A 22,310-nucleotide genomic window follows, 5' to 3' on the forward strand; every position below is an offset into this window, starting at 1 on the left:
CATGTGCTTACATGAAGCTGTATTCAATAAAGCATTTAAGAACATGCTTAACTTCTAGCACGTGGTTAATTCCCTCTGGCTTCTAGGTAAGCCCATGCTTTCCTGACTGAAGGGTTTCCCTGAATACAGCCAGAGACAACAAACCAAATGATTATTATGTAATTTAACTTTACCCTATGCCATGATGTACGCTACAGAAATAAAACAGAGAAGCAATTCCTTGCTAAAAAATCTGTAAGTACAGCAATCTGATTAATGCTTTGGCTACCTAAGAAGTGCATAGCAAATGACTCCAGAAAGTCCATATGGGCTCTTCTTTAGAATAAGATGTTCTAGTCTTTGATGTGCATTGCTAGAGCCCCAAAATCCCACCTGGGCTACAGAAGAGTGTGTCTTTTTAAATGAGCTCAGTATTATTCAATGAAGTTTTCCCTGCAGAGTAAGTGATCCTCGGATAAAGTATTAAGGCTCTAGGACTATAGAAGTTCTACTCATATGTGTATTAATTATTTATTGTTGCTGCTGTTATTAATTTATATTGCGATAGCACCAAAGGGTCCCAGTCGTGGCCCAAGACCTTGATTGTGCCAGGCACTGTACAGATACAGAACAAAAAGACAGTCCCCACCGCAGAGCTCTTACTATAAGATAAGATACGGCAAATAGATACAATGAACAGATGTAAGGAGTAGAAGGCAACAATGAGACAGTACTGGTCAGCCTGATAAGCAGTGGTCCCACCACAACAAATCCCTAGCCCTTGTTGAGTATTTTGTAGGCATCACAGCAGAGGAGAATGTTAAGGAGGAGAGTGGAAGGACAATGAGGTGAGATTGTGGATGTTTGTGGTGCCAACTCTTGCAACCTTAGCATGAGTTTTGCTATATTTGGTGCTTCCTTAAAGCCCTAGCTGCTGGAATCCTATTACACGGGATTCTTAGCAGTTATTTAAAAAAAGAAAAGGTCTCTAGCCCTCCTGGTTGAAGAGACAATCATGAACCCTAATAATGACTTCAAAGCCACAAGAGAAATAAAAAGACTCCAAAAGTTATATTTTTAAATCTCAATTCCCCCCCCCTCCCAATTTCATTATTTTTGAGAGCTGATATTCACTGGGAGCTCCTCCCATCCGTAAAGGGAACATAAACGAAATTATGAAGTAGAATTTTGGAAAATTTAACAAATAGGAAGACATTTTCCTCTGTAAATACTTCTACCTCCTAATTAAAACAATCTATATGGTTTTCTGCTCCTGGTGCTTTAATAGGTGAGTTTGTTTAAATTTTCTCTCTGTTAAATAAATATGACCTAATTTTCTTGAACCCAAGCATTTCATATCCAAAGTGAATAATACCACCTTTTTCATTCTGAATTTTTATCACACTCTTTCACTATATTAACTTGTTCCCCCAACCTTCATCCCAGTTTATCACTGCAAATTGCCTCACTTCCATATTCTTCCCTCTAGATCATTGATATTGAAAGCAGGCAATATGTTTCTTAGTGTTCAATGATGTGTCACTTCACTGGTCGCATAGTATATTAGCTAGCAAGATGATAGTCAGTGTTGCTCTGAAAAGCATATATTTCCAATGCATACTATGTGAAAGCCTGTAGTGGATTGGCATGGACCCAGCCAACGCGGGAGTCAGTGGCAGCAAAGCACAGTCATGTGCCAAGTGTGGTGGGGGAAGGAAATGCGTAGTGGTCTGTGTGTTTGTGTTCAAGGATATACAGGATTTGGACCTATGTTTCCTATGGTCCATCGATCTGTGGGTAACTTAGCAGGCCACTTGCCCTGCCAATTGCACATTGCCGGTGGCCTGCCTTACAGAGAGTCAGTTCCACCTCTGAAGGCAGTAGTACCTCAAGATAACATGACCTATTTCAAGGTAAGTCCACCCTTCCATGCATTTTTATGTGGGAAGGGAGGATACGATCCACTGTAATTACTTTTGTGTCTACTAAGTATGACTACAAAATAATCTACCAAAGCTATAATTGCTACCTAATTAGTGTTTCCAAATAAAACCTACATAGTTACCGTACTGCTTGCTGTTTCTTCATGTCATAGTAGTAGTCCTTAAACCCTTTTTGGATGCTCATCACTTATTACTAAACAAAGCCTAAATGCTACAGGCCCTGCCAACAAAACTATTCCCCTTTTTCACTGTGAAACTGGACGTGAAAGAAAAAGTTTTAAACTGTGCTGCTCTTAGAAACATTAAGGCAGCATATAAATAGAATACTAAACTTGTTAAGAAAGTTCTGGTCTTGCGTTTACATGTTCATTACCGTTTTGGACAAAGGGAGTCTGCAATTAATATTTTCCATTTCAAAATGTAGCTTTCTTTTTCCTTCATATTAGGTTTATACTATTTTCCATGGTGCCGCTGTCCATAACCAGGAACTCCTCATTTGCTCGCTGATCAATGCATACAGTAAGTGACGTGTAACTCAGCTTAATTCTCTTGTGTCTTGGTGAAATAATTTCTTCCCTGATCAAACAAATCTGCTGTTTACCATAATCTCAATTTAACAGCTACTCCAAGTGCTCAGCATTACTGTCTGAGTCTGAATAGGTTTTGCAAAGCAGAAATAAACGCCAGGAAAAACCACACAAGTCTTGTCTCCTTTTCTTGAAAGTTGGAACAGGCTTTGGGTTTTTATCACAGTGACAGGCTACATGGTAAACAAAGTTCAAGATCTTTGGTTTGGCCATTAAATACAAGAATCGGTTGGACCCGAACAAAGCTGAAGGGAGCAACACTTGAATGAAGACCAAGTTACACATGAAGACAGTTATTCTAAAGGAAGTGTCTCATGCCTGCAGACTAAAAATATGTTCTTTCTGTACAGTAGGGCAGTTAGGGCACATTGCTCCTGTCTGACCAAGGAACTTATGAGAATGGGTAATATGGAAAAAAGGGGCTTTTGGAAAACATTCTTCCTTTTAAAGGCTAATTTATTTGTTAGGAGCATGGCTGGGAGGGGCTTAGCCTCAGCAAAACTGGTAGCCAGTCCCTCTTTCGTCACATTACCAAGAAAGACTGTAAGAGAATAATTTTAATAAAAGACTCTCTTGCTCAAATTGGGCAGGGGCACTTTTTTCCTAACCAGCAACTAAAGGGGTAGCCAAGTCCATCGTTTGTATCATGTAGGATTTATCTAGTTCCTTCTTGTTTTTAAGCAAGCCAAATTGCATCCAAATCCAAGCTGAGTCATACAAATGGTTCTCTAAGAGCCCAAACACCACATCAGCAGCCTCACTCCAAGACAGTCTCTGAAACAACTCCCAACATGCATCCCTGTGAAGTTCATCAGGGAGCCAGATGCTGCACTTGAGAAGAGTAACTCCTGCAAACCTTGACATCTTATTCCGCTAACTTCTAAGGAGAGTTGTGGAGGGTTCGAATTTGGACAAATGAGTTGACAGCCTTTTTCATTTTAAATTCTAGAAATACTATGTACAATATTTAAGTGCTAGCTATAAGGGGTAGAAAAAAATATTTTCAGGCAGAATATCTTTTTATGTTTAAATGTGTGTATGCTACATTTTTCTTCATCTGGGATAGATCTTCAGCTTTGTGTGAAGAAATGAGAGCACAAAATATTTATGTAGCCTTTGTGAAGTACTATGATGAGTTTTCATCTTATGGTAAATATCATAACACTGCTGAATGCTGAATATTTACCTGAAACTGAAAGAGTTAAAGGGATTTAGGAATCATTCCTCCTAATATCAGCTGGAGTTTGCATGGCTGAAATTTTAGACCATTTTCTTCTTGTACATAGGAGTATATAAATTCCTGCATGGCCTAGAAATCTTTTCTTTTTGACAGCTATACTAGACTGTTTATCCCAGATCACTAAGTTTGGATGTATGAAGAATACTATATGTGGTGGTTTTGTGTCAAGCCCAAAGCATACAACCGTTTTTACTGGATATCTGATCCACTAAAAGACGGACAGTGTTTTGAATTATATATGTATGTTTCATTAGCTACCTCGCTGTGGTCCTGCAGAGACATATACCATTTCACTATGTAACCTTCATACCATTACTCAACCACAACTGCAAACTTTCATATACACTGTACATACATAATCAGAGTGGGCTTGTCTGGGCACAACTTTTGCCTCTAGAAATAAGGCATTTTAAAACATATTGCCACATGCATGAAATGAGTGGGTGGGGGGGGGAACACATGGTACTAAACAGTTCAGTTCCCCTATAAGGGGAATCAGTGAGTCTCAATGTTTTGGAGGAAGCTTTAGTAGAACACAGAATTGCTGCTGCCTCACAGTCTTCTAGATATTGTTTAAACCACCCAAGATACTCAAGAAACTGGGTATTTCTGCCAAGAGGGGAAAAAAAAAAAGCTTAGCTTGTCTGAATACTAATGTGGAGTGATGTGAAATGTATTCATTTTTCCTCTGAGTTTTTGTCTGCCAACCAAATTATTGTATGCAGTGTTTTTGTAGCTGTGTTGGTCCCAGGTTATCTAACAAAACGATTGTAACTTCGATTACGCTTATTGCTTGTCAGGGTTACTTTAGTGTTGTTATTATTTATCTGTATATCACTAGAACCTAGAGGCCCCAGGATGCCATTAGATGCTTTACAAATTTTGAGTAAAAATAGATGGTCCCTGACCCGAATAGCTTACAGTCTAAATAGACAAGACAAACACAGGAAGGGGGAAAGGGATATAACATGCTAGCAGAGGAAACAGAATGGTGGTTTGCCAAAATCATGTTAGCTCCTTTTTCATGTATTTAATTATATGAATTATTTTTTTGTGTGTTTTAAAAATAATTTCTGGGTGGGATTCTGTTTGACTGATGGTGCTGTGCTGTACATTGTGTCTACCCCGCCTCATCCCTATCTGCTGATCTCACTGTTTCCACAGTGCTCACAGCCCAAGAACTATTTACCTTTCTAGTGACCCAGGCAGCACAGTGCACGTGCACTTGGTATCAGGTGTGTTTTCCCCCCCTCTTACCCATAAGGCTCTGCATCATGAGTGCCTTCAACCGATTGACTGTTATTACTCAGAATGTCTGATATAAATACATTGCAATAAGTAAAGTGAGCTATTACCAGCTACGTGTAGGATGGAAGGAGAATTTGATCTAAAATGATATGTGGCCCTTGTAAAGTGGGGAGCAAGGATGGGGTGGGTAGGGCAGTTAAATGCATGGGAGTTTATTTATTCCGCTATCCTCCTTTAGTGCAATGAATCTTAAGGACACTGTCACGGTTTGCAAGCCCATAAATTCATCTACTAATGGTTACAGCCTGATATAGAAAGTCTCCTGGATTTTAATGGGCCAGATTTTCAGACAGGTTAGCTATGCAACGGCACCAGGAATGTGTGTGCCGAGATGGCCAGCAAGGGATCCACTTAGTGCTAGCTGTAGTGCTTTTTGTGCTGTAAAAACCCTCTCCATTATTAGAGAGTGAAATGAGCAAACCAATTCATTTCACCAAAGGCCAGCAAAACTCTCATCACTCGGCAACTTATAGTGACCTCAATCTATTGCTACAAAAACAGCCATCCTTATTTTCGGCTCCCTTCAAAATTACAGCTAAATCAGTGTTTGCTCAATGAATAAAAGAGAAAATTGCGCGTATTTCAAGATCTTAAAATAAAAGTTATTTAAAAAAAGGAAAATTAAGTTCTGTTACAAATGTATTGATGCTGCTGACCCTTTAAGGTTATACTCAGCTCCTGCCATCTACCAGCATTCTTTGCAGCCTGTACAAATATTATTATTACTTAAATCGACTCCAAATCATTACACTGTGTTTTTACTTTGTGTTGAAGTTATTTAAATATCATTTTCTTATGTTGTGATCCTTTGACAAATGCATAAATAGTTAGCACATTGTTAGCAACAGTGAAAAGGAAATGGATGCCTGGCAGGAGGAAAGGCAAATAATTTTCTCATGCTTGCTGGGCTGTTTCTGTAGTGTAAATCAACTGTTCTTCTCTGAAAGTAAAAACTTATTCCAAGATGTCAACAAAAGTAAAGTAATTAGGGAAGGAAATGTAATTCCTCTCTGCCTTCCCTCGACTCTCCCCTCCCCACCCCACATGTTCATAACTTTAAATACTTTATGAACATAGGTAGATTAATTGGAGCAAAAAAGCAAATTAGGGCCCAATCTTGCAAACACTCCTGTAAGTAATCCCACTGATGGCGCTCACATGAGACCATATATTTGTGTATGTAAGTGTTTGCAGGACTAAGGGATAAGGGATCAATCCTGCAAGGTGCTGAGCATCCTAGTCCTGATCTAGCAAAGCACAGGCTTAATTCTAAGCACTTGAGTAGTCCCACTGAAGTCAACTCATGTGACTAAACATCTTGCTGGAGCAGGTCAGTTCACTCAGCACCTTGCAGGATCTAACCCTTAATGTTTAACTTGGAATAGAGTGGAAACATCATGGTCCTGCTTTGAGCAATGAATTGTATTAATTTTTTTTAAACAACAAAACTTTGCCAACCTCACTTGTGCTTCTGGTTCAAGTGTGTAATAAAATTAACTACTGTAATATGCTTCTTCCACAATTTAGCTCTCAAATCCTCTGCTGCAAAAGCAGCTGTAAACCTCAACGCGTATCTTTTTTCTTAGTGTTAGCAATTAATACGCCACAAGTCTTTGCATAAATAAGTTGTCTATTTTAAAGCAACTCCGATGGGCTATTTCATTTTATATGACTGTTAATTAAGATGTTGATTAGCCCCGCTATTGAAGCATTGAAACCCTTTCTAAAAGAAATGGCCACTGTTCCAATTTTATTTTAATTAGTTGGACTTTGAGGTTATTTACTGCACTGTCAGCTCTCAAAGCAAAGCTATTTAATTTGATGTTCAGTCCAAGCAGGTAGCAAGCAGAGTTTCACATTTGCCTTTAAGCAGCAATATGATTTAAGGTCATTTAAGAGTCATCAGCCTCACAGATGGGAAAATGCAAAGTATCTAAAGGGGAAAATAACAATTGTTGTCTTGTCAAATAAAATCCGAACATTGTATTTTGTGTGAACACCCACCAGCTTCCAGCAATTTTATACAGAGCATGTTTCCCTTTGGGCGGAGAGTGTTAGGTCTTCCCTTTCATGCATCCTTCCATTGAGACACACTAACCCCCTCGGGAGGTGAAACCCACCCAGATATTTGTGATTTTAAAACTTCACTTGCGTCACTTTCAACAGAGATGGATCATTATTCTGGGATAAAACCACATCCTGCACAATGAAGAAAACAGGCAACATTTGACCTGAAAGGGGAAAGGGGAAAAAAGGCAACTTTAAAGTGTTAAAAGAAACAGACAATGTTAAAGCCGCTTCAGGAAACAAATTCTCTTTGTAATGTAATGTAATTATAATCTTTTCTAGCCTAAATATAGTACCCTAGAGATTACTATAAGTAACTTATAATAGAATTTTTATTAGTGGCAGTAATTTTTTATGATAATTAGTGTAATCTGCAGCCAATAAAATCAGAAGATATATAGTTATATCTTTTGTAGAAGAAAAGTATTTCTTCAGACAGTTGAAACATTAGGTAAGAAAATTGTATTATTTTATGATCATTGTACACTTTTATGTTTTGACTGTTTGGAATTCTTTTTTTTTTAATTAGCTCTTTCTACTTAATATTATACCCAGTAGCCAGAGTAAAGGAGGCTGTCTCCCACTCAGTTTTGGGTAAGCAATTTACGTTTGTTTCCGTTGATAATCCCTGTTCTGTCTCCTCTTAAACACCACTCTTTGTGAAGTTTAGCATTTTTTAAAAAATTTCTCCTAGAGGTGAGGTTAATCTTGCCTAATACTCAGCATTGTACTCATCAGTGAGATTATCCTGCCTTATTGATTAACATTGCTGCCACAGCTCTTTAAAAAATGAAGAGTGTACTGTACCACTGTCTTAATTCTGTAAAAGGCCAGATTATGGCATATAGCCACTGGGTCAGTGTTAGAGGTGAGACAATACAGCATCACCCAAGGGAAGCCCCTAAGGTACAGTCCCTCTCCAAGCTCCCAAATGTACAATGGGAACACACATGCTACAACGTTCCTTTGGTAGCCCATCCCATACGTCTGGCCAGCTCTGTAGGCCAATGCAGAACTAGGCTATGGCTGAAACTCTTCGCCTTTGGGGAGATTTGCATGCCAAAGAGTGCTAGAAGGAAACAGTATCCCAGAGCTGAGGGACTGCTACCAAGTCTGGCTTTTGTGCAGAGCGCATAAAGGAAGAAAACAGCCCCTTGCATACCCACACAAGGGCCAGCCACAATCCCACCTCTGCTGTTCAGCACCACAGTCGGCAGTCCTCACTTTGCTCATTCAAATGCCCCACTGAAACCAGTGAGAGATTTGCCTGTGTAAAGAAAGAGTAGAATGCCAAGAGCTGACTCTCATTGTAGCCACTTTGCAAAACAGGAGTTGAACTGTAAGCTGGACTCATTGGTTATGGCCATTTAGTTCACTAATAGTAAAAGAAGAACCAGAATATTATTTTTCCATGCTTGTTTGGATGGAAGGATATTTTCCTTTAAAGGGGAGAAAGAAAGAAGAATGCCCTCGGAGATTAATTGAACCATACAGATTTCAGCCGGCTCTGAAGAAGATACTGTTCAAATGCTTTGCCTATAACCTGTTGCTGTTCTCTGTTCTTGTCCCAGGAGACAGTAACCCCGAGCACTCTCTTCATCTGCATCATCCTCACCAGTCACCAGAGTATGAGGATGGCCTTCAGGAAAAAGGAGCAAGGAGACTGTAAGAGTTTCAATGGCTGAAGTCACTGCCTTGGTCCGATGGACTGCACTGAGGAATTCTGAGGGCTGATCCATAGCTGTGTGGTAGGCAAAGAAGGGTTTTTTCACCTCCACGATAGCCTAGGAAACTTCATCTTCAGCAGAATTATATCAGTGGTGAACCACCAAGTAAAACCACTCTGTGCCGAGTTGAATGTTTTATACTGTGAGTAATTTTCAGCCTGCTTTGGAGAGCAGATTGCTTATATTTGGGCAAGGTCAAATTGGGGGAGGGCGCGGTTGATGCATGCAGTGATACTTTTCCAGGCTCCACCCCTGAATTAAATCCCTCACAGTAGATTGTGCAGATAGTCAAAATATGATCATCTGTGTTTGGGCCTTCCTCAGTAGGGTCTGCTATGACCATATTTGACCACAAGGGACTTTTTAAGGCAGCAGGTTGAAGGGTTGAGGTGTTTTAGACAGAAGGGGTTATGGGTTTTCATTTTGGAGATTAGGAATAGGCCACTAGCAGACACTCACTGGATTATGTGAACATTTGTATATGTGCCTTCAATACATTGATTACATCTAGAGATTAGAACAGGTGCATGTGACACACCTATATAAATGAAACTCAAATTGGATATTCTCAATCCAGAAGCACTAGGCTGGGGAATTTAGGTGTCTGAACTTTTATAAATGGTGTACAAGTAAAACACATTTAAAAAAAAAAAATTATAGTCTGTCAATTGAGAGTGCAATTTGTTTTGGGAAAATACTAACTATTAAATTACATATAAAATACCCCCAACTTTTGTGTCCCTCCCATGGGATGCAAAACAGCCCCCAAATCCAGAGAGATATAGAGGCATGCCCTTTGCAATGACTGGTATTAGATTTTGAGGGTTACTTTTTCAGAAATTTTGGCATTTACCATGATACTACATCTGGTAAAGGTTTAACTGAAAAATTACCTATTCCTGAATTCAAATAAGTATTTTCTGCCAGTTTAAATATATATCCCATACTGGATGGTTTTCATCTACCCTGGCGCCTGTTAAGTAACAAATCATGTTTCTTGCCTCCTGAGATGAACTTCAAAGTATGTAAGTAAAACATTATATAGAAGCCACATTACAAGTGATGAATAGTATTCTGTTGAGTTCTCCACAGGAATAAAATATTTCTAGAGCATGAGAATAGTGACAAAATCCTCAGAAGTGTGTGCTATGTACCCAAACAACAGATTCACCAGTCAATAGATAATATGGAGAAGATAGAATCAGCAGCAAAGCAGAGAAACATAGGGCTCTATCTGAGACATCTAGAACATGTCCAACTCACACTGTAGTCCATGGAAAGATATCCAATGGTTCCAGTAGAAATTGGATTGAATTCTTTTTCACCAGGGAGTGTTGTAGTCTGTGGGAGTGCAAATCAAAGATCTCTGAGGTAGAAAAGGAGACAGCTGTTTGGTAACCTCTTCATCTTCAGACTATAGCAAGTACAAGGGAAGCTTAAAGCTTTCCATCCATGGAACCTAACAGGTAATATCAATTGCTTATCTTCAGGGCCGCTGAGAGCGGGTTCGGGCTCCGGTGAAAACAGTTTTTTGGGCCCCCCAGCAAGGGCGAACCGGCTAAACAGGGCCGATGAAGCGGGGCCCCGGACCCCCTTCCGAACCCCTGGGCCCCGGTAATTTGTACCGGCTTCCTCCCCATCTGGTCGGCCCTGCTTATCTTTAGCAAATATTAAAATATGATAGACACTGGAGATCTTTGCAAATTTCATGAGGAATGTATAGTTTCCAGGCAGACATTGGGCCAAATTCAATCTGATAAGGACTGGATTTGGTCCATTATTTTTTAAATAAATAATAAAAATATTAGGTGTTAAATTTTTTTCATAGTTTTTGGTTTTGTTTTTCAATTAAACAAAAAAAATCCATTTTTGAAAACCAAAACATGTTTAGTTTTGTTTTTTTCTCCATTTCCCTTCCTTTGCCTCCTTTTGTCCACTTCTAAATTAAAACAAAATGGAAGGAAGGACCAAAAAGCTGAAAACCAAAAATGTTTCCATTGCCAAAAACCAAAAATGTTTTGGTTTTTAGTTTTACATCACAAACAAACAAACAAAAATGGAAATGAACACTTCTGTGAAAATTTTCATTTTGGTGAAAAAAACTTTTTTGTTTATTTTAAAAAGAAAGTTTTCATGAAAACTTTTCAACCAGCTTTTTTAAAAAAATGAACATTTTTTTTATGTAAGAGACATGGATAATCAGAAATTTTAGATACAGTATATGATTGCAGTTACAACAAATGAAGAATTTATCAGTAGAACAATGGCTAATAAACTAGTAGTAATACATTACAGTCTCTTTTTCTGGGTAGTTTCCAGATCTCTCTGGCAATGGTGGTTAACACCCTTTCTACCTCAAAGAAGGAAAGACTATCTAAAGGCCAACATCCCAATTGTGTTTGTAAAGAAAAAACGTCACTCCTCTGGTGGGACATGAAATGATGACCTTCAAAAGGAGTATTCCTGATAGTCCTTTAACTTTTGCTTGCTTGTTGCAAAGGCACAACTGTGGTGCAACTGAAGTGCCCAGTTCTTATTGAGAAAGCAAGTTCTGTACTTCAGTAAAAGAATGTGTGGAGTGTGTTGAAAGAAAAGATAGGAAAGTGTAGGTAGGAATGTGATCGAGTGTACATAAAATAAGTGAAGACAAGTGTCCTCATCCTTGCTACAGTGGTGATGTGTGTTATCTCAACATGTTATCAGGAGATAAGATGTTTGGGTTCCCATGAGCCAATGCATGTTGTCACAATTAAAACTTGCAATTATTGCTTATGGAAATAGGAGCATGGGGCAAAGCAGGCCAGATTAGAACTTTGCATCCTTGCAGTCGCAAAGATTATAGCTTTTCCCATACTGAAGATACTGTTGAAGGTTCAAGATGGAGTGAAAATATGTCATTCTCTTTTTCATTGGATTCTTTTATTTCTCTTGTAAGGACAAGATTGACTAAAATGGTTTGTTTTCAACTCTCTCTTTTTCCCTACTTGTTAGCTTTGTTCACCACTAGGCTGCTCAGAATATTTTTGAAGAAAAACATTACACCAAAGCCAAAACATTTTGCTGAAACAGATTTTGAAGACGTTTTTGGCAATAAGGTTTTTGAGGTCCAAGGTGGACATGAGAGAGAGAGAGAGGAGTTGAAAACCTGACTTTTTCAATCCAAAATCAAATGTTTTGACACAGTTCCATTTCACAAAAAGGTTTTGTTTTCATTCCCATGTGGAGTCAAATTATTTTTAACCTTAAAAGTTGCCACAAAATGGGATTGTCATTCTCCAGCTGGCTCTATACTTCACCCATTAAAGAGAACAATCCAGAATTATTGTTATATTCTAGAATAAATTATCAGAAACTTGTGTGACATAGAATTTTGATACCAATATTTAATGGTGTTGTCTCCTGTCTTGCAATCTGTGAATGTGTGTGAGTGTACATACCATGAGAACACACTGCACATGGTAATTAGTTTCATATAATTATTGCAGCAATGTTTCTTGTAGCTAGTGTGTGTGCCAGGTTGCCCGGGTACTTTACATATCCAGCTTTTTGTCAAATTAGTCATTTTTAAATTACTGTCTATTTTGCCTAGTGAAGCATGACACACCTTTTTCTAACCCCACCTCCTTTTCAAGCTGTGCTGTGCCTAGTGTTTTTGAGGGAAGGGAATAGGAGGCATGAATTTCCACAGTGTGTAAAAGAACAGGACAAACATTACAATTTTTTTTTAAAGAGGAAAAAGTCTGTAAGAATCCTCCATTTTCCTCCCCTTTTTCTAGTTTTGTGAATGGAAGTAGGTAAAAGGTCAAGCATGTTTTAGGTCTCATGGCCATTCCCCGCTACCTAATTTTTTTTATGTCCTTTCTTATGTTACATTGTTATTTTCATGCCCATGAGCATGAGAACGAATACCACAGGCTTGAATCTAGCATGCTGTGGGCAGCTACTGTACAAGCTTTTCCACACAGCTTTGCCAATGTTTTAGTCTTAAGCCACAATACCCCTGTTTTTCCAGGCCAGGGCCTCTCAAACAGAATACTTATTGTGCCCAATTGTCTGGTTGTTTTGTGCTGTGAATAAATGGAGAATATGATGACACCCCACGTTCATTTTCACTTGTGACCAAAATCAAATTTGAACCCTAGTCACTAGATATGACCTGGACATGTTTTAAAGAAGCGGCCTTTGGGCTGAAAATGCAATAAATAGCGTGGGGTGGTATATGACCATTAAAAGAGAAGAAAAGTAATGTGGTGATATTGCCAGAAAGAACATAGGCAGATGAATTTTTTAAAGCTGTGATTTTAGATTTAGCTACCTGTTAATCAGCAACATTTTAGCAAGACTATCCTTTCAAACATCAGTACCGGTAGTACTGTATCTTTTGAACACACTAAGCTATACTCGCAGATTGTCACTCAAATAGCTTCAAAGGTATTTGAGTACCCAGGTATCCATCTGAACATTCAAATACAGGGTTTGTACAACCAATTATCATTAGAAAATTGAGCCCCCTGGTAAACAGAAAACTAATCTAGCAGTATTTGTAGTTCCCTGTATGCTCCTGTATTCCTTTTCATATCTCAACATTTGCCATTTAAAACAATTATATTCCAAAAATCAGCATTTACCCACAGTTCTATCACTTTGGTAGATGATATACCACAGTTATTTCATATTCTAAGCATAGGAAATAACTATGATATCTTGGCATACTATAGTTTGGTAACTACTGGCTTCTTAGTGGCAACCACTCTTCATACAATATATATCAATCTGAGTCACACATACAGACTTGACTCCAGTTCAGCCAATGGCTCAACGGTAACTCAGAGTGAGAAATCTGCAGAAATTATCAATTGATTTCCTATCCAGCAAACTCTGATATTTTCACCTTCTTTATATTTTATACTCTTTAGTCCTCCTCACTGTGTCTGGAACAAGCCAGCATTTCAGCGCATTCCATGATAACGTGTAGAACATGCAGAGCTTAAAACACAACTTTAGAATTACACGAACTGATCAGTTTTTACTGTAAAAACTGATCAACATGTGAAATTTGGGCTGGGCTGAATCATCTACAGAGTACTTGAATTAATAGAAAATCCTGTCCCACCCTATCTCTAACTTTCTGTATTCCAGAAAAGCTCTCATTGGAAGTTAAAGGGAATTTTGCTTGAGTAAGGACTGCAGAATTTGGCCCCTATTTAGTAAAAACATTGTTTTCTCTCTCAGCACTGTAAGGAACCTCTGCACTGTGTGTTTTGCTACATAAGGAGGGTTGAAGTTAGAATATTTCAGATCAGTCTCTCCCACACATGGACACACACAGTTCTTCTGATATTCGTATTTTTCATTCTCTTGTTGTTACAAAAAATTAATAACATTAAAAACCTTTCATTCCTTAATGTTGGCAGCAGGAAGTTCCCTACATAGCTCCCAGAGGCAGAAGTGGAATATGCCAGGTGCCAATGGCTGTTTTTACAGTTCCTTTGACTTCCTTTTAGTTCTGATAAAATGACAGTGGTTGTAAGTAATACTATGTGTGATGCTCTCATGGTTTCTAAATGCAGAGAGCTTTTAGGAGGAAAAAAGAATTCATACATTGTAATACCAATGACATTCAGGTCATCCACAGATATTCCAGTTTATTGATTGTATGTAGTTTGCAGTTGACTACATATGTGGGGGAATCATTTGGACAAGAACTTAAAAAACCCTCAGTGCTGTCTGCTCTGCATGGGTATTAAAGATCCCAGAGCATCTTTGGTAAATGTAGGGGTTTTCTCTGATGCCCTTAGTCAAAATGTCCTTTCCCTGCTGTGTTGTATAGTGTGCTACTTACTCTAATAAGGGTACAAAGTAGTGGTAGAGAGAATGTTGCTGCATTGTTCACTTATTTCTTGGAGACTAGAGCCCAAAAAGCCAGATTCAATCTTTAGAGGCTTATCTTTATGGTTTACATTTTATTGAATCCCATTTTACTAATTCCCTCTGATTCCACATTGGTCATTAGATATAATGCGTTCTTTATTAGTGTCCTCTTAATAACATGTTAATTGATGGCTATCATTGCTTTACAGTCACAGGCCATTCTGTAATTCAAATGTTGGAAATCCTAAAGCCAAAGGGCCATTACTAACTGCACCAGACTAGAAATATGATTGTTTATGATCTGTGCACATCCCCAGTTTCTGTAGTACTTACCTCTGGATACAAATGGGCTAGTTTATGAAGAACTGTTGTTTGAGTGATGGTGGGTGGGGAAGGTGAATGGTACAAGGTTGTACAAGGCTTGTAGCTGCTTTGAAAACCATTTCATGACAGGTGGTGCTATGGAGGCTCACTGAGTTTGCTTGTATTTGGCACTCTAAATCTAGCCAGCACCAGGGTTACATCGTGTTCAGCTATTTGTAAACCAAGCAGGGGCCTAAAAAACATTCCACTCACAAGGAAAAAAAATTGATTTAAAGAGGCTTGGAGTGGCGCTTGAGCATCAATGAACACTGAAGAGCCTTTTTAAACTGACACAATAAATTAGTTCAAAACAGATGACAGCCCTACAGATTACCCACCTCTGAACAAAGGAGGGGCATTCTGGTCCCCTTCACGAAAACATAGATAAAAATTTTGTTCTTCTACTCTAATGAGGCAAGCTCAGATATAAGTCAATAGAGCAATTCATTAACAAATCTAGTGAAATCCCCTGGGTTACCAGTGAGATGGCAGTGAAAGTGGATGTGCTGTGAAAACTCTTTTGGTAGAGATGTCCATATGCTAAGGGTCAGAGAGCTGAGTGGTTAGCTCTGTTTACTATTCACCATACACATATGGCAGTTAAGGTCACTGTTATCAGACACTTTCTCTGTACACAAAACAAAATTTCCATATGGTCCATGAAAATGGATATGCTTTGCTCCCGTGCAGCTTCCCACGGCTCTCCCTTTGTGCGGCACTGGTTAGAAGTGTAAAAGAAGGGTGTGAGGGGTTACCTCGTCAGTCAATTGCGCTCACTGCTTTGTGCGTCAGTCCAATTTAGGGCAAATCTGCATCACTTTTTTCCTCCTGTCTTTCAGGCACAAATGCTCATGTCAGTCTATTAGAACGTGATAGAAGTACTGATCACTGCCTCTGCATCTAAATCCTTTTGAAACCAGGATGACCTGCTGAAGAGGATTTTGAGTGGAAGGCCCTTCACAAGACTCTTTCAAATCCACATAAATAAAGCCCTTTACTGGCTTAAAATGGCCCCTCAGATTTAGCACTACAGAGCCCCTAAAAAGCACAACACGATTGTCATGGATATTACATGATGGTAACAACAACAGGCCAAGAAGACAAGTCTCGATGCTGAACAAAACTAGGCCAGACTTTTTCATGATTTGGGATACAGATTGCTGACAGCCCAGTAAATAGGCTGTTTAACCCTTTGAAAGTGAATAAAGGGTGCGGAGACAAATGCTTTCTGATAGACTTTGTGCATGTAATGGGCAAAAAAGTATAGTATGTTTTCTGGGATTTTTGGTGCCCGATTAATATTTAAATATTTGAGAATGATTAGTACAGATGTTTTGCTTCTGAAAAACAATAAACATAAACGACTGGGTGCTGGCAAATACGTTATTTCACAAAGAACTGTAATAAGAATGTTTCTGATTTTTTCTTATTTAGGTTACAAATCACTTTAGTGTCTCTTTGTTATAGTTTGGTTCTTTAGAAAAATGTGCATGACAGACACACGTACCCAGCTAACCCCGTCTGGTCTTTCCATAAATATACTAAATAGAAGAGCATTTCATTTATCAGCTGATCTCAATTTATAATGACTGTGTTTTGTTTTGTTTTTTGCTTTTTTAGGAAAGCAATATTAAAATTAGGGTTGTAGGTTTTAATTTTTATTTATTTATTTTTAACTTCAAGTCCTAAGAGGAAATAAACTGCTGATAAAAACTGCTTCCTAGAAATTAAAAATGATGTATATTGCTTTCAATTTTGCAAAGCTGTTTGGGTTTCTACTTGAATGGGTCCCTTGTTACACACAATTTCTGAGGCTTGGCAGCAGTGTGATTTTCATAAATCCAGATACTACTGTTTCTAACCTATGACCAGGTTTTAACTGTGCAGGGCCTTTTTAATTCATTTAACTCATTTTAATTGTCTTTCAGGGGAAGAGAGCTTTCTTTGGCCAGCTTAACTGGCAGGGAAAGCTGCCTACTTGAGTACTTGGTGCCATTCAAAGACACCTCTCATGAAAATGCATGCTCTTTCTCACAACTCCTTCAGTAACTGTAATATTTCTCCCTTACTGTTTATGTCAGAGAGTCATTACTGGAAGCTGCTGACATTTTTGACATTCAGTAGTATCAGAAGCACGTTAGGTGGTCCTTAGATAATTTTTAGACAAAATTTAGTTGTATTTTATGCTCAGGCCATGCTAGCAACAGAAGTAATATTTTTCTGTGCAAATGTGTATCGGTCAACATGCTTTTTTTTTTTGTAGATTTTCCTATTTCATTCTACAGATGAATGATTTTAAGCATGTAATGCTTAGTACATAATACTTATATACCCTGACAGTGTGTGCTTTGTGGGAGTTTGGGGGTTTTTTTGGGAGGAGGCGGGGGCCTGCTTTTGTGGAAGATCAATCTCTGTTAGGAAATCTATTATAATCACTTATGTTTTACTACAATGAAATAAATAGGCAGCTGCAGTTTCCTGGCCTAATAGCTCTTAGTTTGATTGCAAGAAGTAGCAATCAATGCAGGGTGAAGGAAAGAAACATTTTTAATAACTTACACTTTAGATATGAGATCCCTAAATTATTACAAATTATAAGGTTAAGACCTCTTGAAGGAATCCTAGCTAGTTAAATATTTAAAACTCCAGGGCAGAGAACACATGCACTAATGAGCTTCAGGCTACTAAATACCAGAATCTAGGGGGAGACATCTTGTTTTATATGAGAGACCATTAGTGAATATAAACTGGCCAAAGAAGTGTTTAATTAAGAATTGTATTTTATGGGGGAGGAGGAAAAGGATATGGATTGCCAAATCTGATGTAAAAAGCTGGATTGCTGGTATAAACACAGGAACACGGGAAATGCCAGACTGGATCAGGCAAGTAGTTTTTCTAGTCCAGTATCCTGTCTCTGATAACGGCCAGCACTAAATGCTTCAGAGAAAGATGCAAGTAACCTCATAGTGGACAGCTAAGGAATAACTTTCTCATAGAAGTTCATTCCTAACCTCTGTCAGCTACACGTTGCCTTACACCCTGGAGCATGAGGGTTTATTTCCCTTCTAACATTTTTTTAAAATTCAATCTACTGTAACTGTGATTGTTCTCATGTGAAAAGTTCCATATTGTAACTATGACATCAGGACACACAAGTCTCCCAACCAAAATGGAAACGATTCACAAATAATTGAACCTGAACCACGAGGTTTCCATGTGATATTTAAAAAAAAACCCAATAACAATCCAGAATTCAAAAATATAGGAAAACGTATCAACCACAACTGGACATGTTATAGTCACTGTCCTAAAAAAAAGAAATGAAGACTGGAGCCACGATTTCAGAACTAACTGAATTGACCAGATGAAAAGTAAAATGAGATCCCGTCACACAAATACTGTAGAAAAATGTTTGCTCCGTTGTGCGCGCACACATGTATTTTATGTAAAGTAGCCCTAGTCTGTCTCCTCTCTGAAACCAGAGAATATGAGTGGGTAAACAGCTCACAGCAACAGATGAAAGGCTGATGAAGTTCAGATTCCCAATTCAAAGGTTTCAACAGTATATAAAATGACAATCTCAGCTTATTTGTGTTTCCTAGCTTCTGTGTATTTGTTCACCTACGGAGGCTCCCCAATATCTTACTCCTAGTTGTGCTGATCACCCGAGCCATCTGGTTGCAGACATATTCCATGAGGTAACTAATTGAATTTATTTTTCCCGACTCCTAAAGTCCTATCTGTGTCCATTGATGAATTGGAAATATTCTTACTTTAATTGATGATGCTAAATCAGAGTAACACACACAAAAAGTCTAGCATCCCACTCACTCCATACAGGTCTCCTGCTGCATGGTCAACATAAGTCTATGATTCCGATTTTAAACCAAATTATGCCTGTGATAATATTGTCTGGAGCTTACAGTTGCTGACATGGATATTGACAAAGACTTAGTCAGTATTTTAATAAGAAAACAAAATACAGGCAATACTCCAGAGTTTCCAGGTGGATCATTAACAAGACACCTTGGAGGGCTGAGACTGCCAGCCGGCACGGGGAATGCATCACAGTTCGTCATACAACTTAAACTTCTTTTGACATCTAGTTATGTCGAAATGTGACTGATCACCTAGGGGTCCAGGCTCCTGCGAGGGAAAAGTTCACTGACAGACAGTGAACGAAGCTGATCTTAAATGAGAATCAAGAGAAAGCAGCATTCCAGTGTCTGACAGTCTGCAGCTGCTACCTGGGTCTGCTTAACGAAGACGAGACTGCTCTGCTGAACAGTTATATTAGCATCTGTATGCTTCTGTCTCATTATCACACATCTGCCCACCTTTATTCGAATGAAGCTCCTTCTGATCTGACAGCTCAGGCATTGTCAGTGAGCAGATATTATGGAACCAGGGTACAGCGGCTTAGGGTGTTAGCTTTTATTTTCTAAAGACTGTTGTACAGTTTGACAGTATAATGCCACAGAGGTAAATAAGATAATTAACATATTGGGCAGTTTCTAAACGAAGCTGAGACAGTTATGCTGGCAAAACTACTACTACTAGAGCAGCGTCGTTTGCGCTTGAGAAACATCAAAGGCTTGAAAGACCTTTTTAAAAGAGAGAGAGAGAGAGAAAGCGAATGTACAAGTACCTTTTGGTTTCCCAACATTTCAAATAGAAAGATTAGGGGGTTTTGCCCACACTTGACTGGGAAACATTTTGGTCTGCAAGAAAAACGTGTCACATTGGTTGAAAATCTCAGCCTGGTCGGTTTGACTCTTAAAATATCTCCCAGTATTTCAGAGGAAGCTGAAGGGTATGTTTTTTCCCCCTTCTTCCTTGAATTTGTTTTTACCCCTCAGTACAAAACTAAGGACTTGTGTGAGCTTCACAGAACTCGGATTTGGATGGAGATTTACGCTTCCTAAACTGGAGATCACATATGGGATTTTCAAGAAATGCCAAAAAATCATCTGAGAGGTCTCATCATTTGTCTTCTCAGTAAGAAAGTAAAATGGTTTTCTAAAAAAAAAAAAAAAAAGAAAGAAAAAAAAACACCAAAACCCTTCCAGAAAATAGTATTTTGAGCCACAATGTACATGGACTGAGCTGTGATGACTGAATAAGGTGACGTTCAAATTCTTCTCTGCAGCTCTCAGAAAAGAAAAACAGTACTGCAGTGTATGACTGTGATTTAACTTTAATCAGGTGCTTACATTACATACATGCTCCACTGTGGTGGACTTGAATGACAACTTTGAATAATGCTTCACAACTATTTTTTTTATATGAAGTGATTTAGCAAGTACGGCCCTTAGATGCTATCCTGCTACTTTAAATCACTAGGAATACCAGAATATCTCTATGGTATATTCCAACAACACATCCTTGAAAAAACCCTGAGTATGGGAACTCTAATTCATGCTTAGAATGGCATAAATAATAGCCCAGATTCTCCTGTCTGCATACGATGTCATAATCTAAGGGCCAGATCCTCAGCTGGTGTAAATCAGTATAGTTTCTTTGAAGCCAAAATATTATTTTCTGACTTCAGTGGAGCTCTGCCAGTTTATACCATCTGAGGATCTAGTTCCAACAGTTTATAGCAATTTAAGGCCTTTCCTCATTTCATTCATGGCTTTCATTCCACTGTTATTTTCTTTGTCCTTGAGAGAGCTCAGGGTTTCCATGGGTTAATGGAGAAATTACTGCTATTTTGCAACAATGCAATCAGAGTCATTTCAGCATCCACACTGATAAAGTAAGAATAGCTTATTCAGATTGGACTGGCAGGCCTGAACTCACAATTGCAAAGTTTGAATACAAAATAAGATATTCATTAAAAAAAAAAAAAAAGGAAGGCAGAATCCGTTGTCATTCATTCTAAAAAAGGCATTACAGACGGCCGACACTGTACAGAAAAATAGAAGATGTTGACCTTTTTATTATAGACTTTTCTGTACTGCTGCCCTCCTTTCAAATGCACGTCCCTCCCCCCTCCATACACACACACACACACACACACACACACTCACTTCAGCTGTATGTTATCTCAAATAATTACCCTGCGCTTCTGGCTGTCCCTAGTGACTTCTGCTGCTAAAAAAGCTACTCATTGTCGGTGAGTGAAGAGGGATTTCAAACCTGCTTCTTGTGGCCCAGCAACAGCTCTTAATTAACCACTCAGGTATTGAGAAGCCTCCTAACCCAGCTCCTATCCATATGGCAGGAACATGTCCGCAGTGATAATCACTGAAGGAAATATTGTATCAAAAAAAAGGGCTCACAGAACAGAAAGCTTGTGCAAATTATTTTTAATGATTCTCCTCTGGTGAGCTGGATTATTTGTTATTTCAAGCCGAGGTAGGGCGGGGGTGGGGAGCAGAATGTATTTGTCCTTGACCTCTTTCTCCCCTGTACACTTGCCCCTTTGCCCAGTTCTCCCAACTGTAAACCTGATCCTTAGCACTGACATAAAGCGAGTGCCCGGGGTACCATAGAAGGCCCTTCAGGCATTCTAAAAAGCTTTAGTCCTTATGATTTTGATAATCCTTTGTTTCTGGTGTGACTTGCTTTTCATACACGCTGGATGTACACATTTCCTGCGAGCCAGGCATTTTAAATAACTTCAGTAGTGTTCTGCTGGCAGTTTACACACACACACACACACACACACACACTTTTTTTATTTCACCCTTGGTTTATAAAAAAAATAGGGATTTGAGTTTATAAATCTAATTAAAAATGAAGTTGCATTTACATTTTAAAACCTCGCGTACGCCTGCATACTGTGTCAAAAGACATTATGTATGATTTTACTTTGTGACAGAAACCATTACATTTAAAAATTCATTACAGCAAGGTTAGTTAGACACATGATGGATGCAGCTTTAATCCTGCCATATATTATTACAGTTAAAATGTAAATGATGAAAAATATTTTGTGCTTATCAGCATTTATGTGGAAATGTGTTTAACAGTGATATATGGTGTTATATTTCTATTATTATGATGAGAAAGAATGAAGTACAAAAAGATGAAGTGTTTATTAAAACATGGTTACTTGTGATAAAATATTCTTGTTGTACATGACTTTAAACATATTTACCGAGGGCATTTGTCCAAAACAACTGTGAAATGTGTTTGCTATGCAAATCATTCTTTGTAATGGTTCTCCCTCTGTTATATTGATTACAGCTTTTTTAATAGTCTAATATTAATTTAAAGT

At 38.5% G+C, this 22,310-nt stretch overlaps 1 long non-coding RNA gene across 1 annotated transcript; it reads left to right on the forward strand.

Moving 5' to 3' along the window:
• On the forward strand, positions 1-16,669 carry LOC123349046. The gene is made up of 3 exons (XR_006573337.1): positions 1-2,441; positions 8,696-8,872; positions 15,925-16,669. It is a non-coding gene; the product is annotated as an uncharacterized LOC123349046 (long non-coding RNA).
• Positions 16,670-22,310: the final 5,641 nt, after the last annotated feature.

The sequence above is a fragment of the Mauremys mutica genome, chromosome 14 (assembly GCF_020497125.1).
Source record: "Mauremys mutica isolate MM-2020 ecotype Southern chromosome 14, ASM2049712v1, whole genome shotgun sequence".
NCBI classification, from domain to species: Eukaryota; Metazoa; Chordata; order Testudines; family Geoemydidae; genus Mauremys; species Mauremys mutica.